The sequence below is a fragment of the Myotis brandtii genome, unplaced genomic scaffold, assembly GCF_000412655.1.
Source record: "Myotis brandtii unplaced genomic scaffold, ASM41265v1 scaffold537, whole genome shotgun sequence".
NCBI classification, from domain to species: Eukaryota; Metazoa; Chordata; class Mammalia; order Chiroptera; family Vespertilionidae; genus Myotis; species Myotis brandtii.
Genome location: NW_005369971.1, coordinates 88,142 through 88,667, shown reverse-complemented (window position 1 = coordinate 88,667; position 526 = coordinate 88,142).

Genomic DNA, 526 nt, shown 5'->3' with positions numbered 1-526 from the left:
CGCACGCAAGGCACACGCACACACACGAACACATGCACACTCGCTCATGCATGCACACACACACACACTCATTCTCTCACGCATGCACACAGATACACAAGCACATGCACACACATACACATTCGCTCACAATGCACCTGCTCACACATATGCACAAATACATGAGTACACGCATGCACACCATCCACACACATGCACACACATGTACCCGGGCACGCCCACGCATGCACACTGGTCACATACATGCAAAACGGTCACACACAAGACACACGCATGCACACACATGTAAATGGGCGCGCACACACACACACACATGAACAATGGCGAGGTCCTCCCTGCAGTCACAGTTCCTGGGTGTCTGGTCCCACAAGCACGCGTGTTGTAAAGTGTGATGTTTGGCCCCGAGCCCGGGACGCAGCCCTTTGCGCCTGTCTGTCCGGAGGGACCCGACCCGTCGGCGGATTTGAATTTTGGGGGAGAAGCTGTCACCGCGCCTGGAGCCGCCAGGACGGCGCGCAGCGTGTGG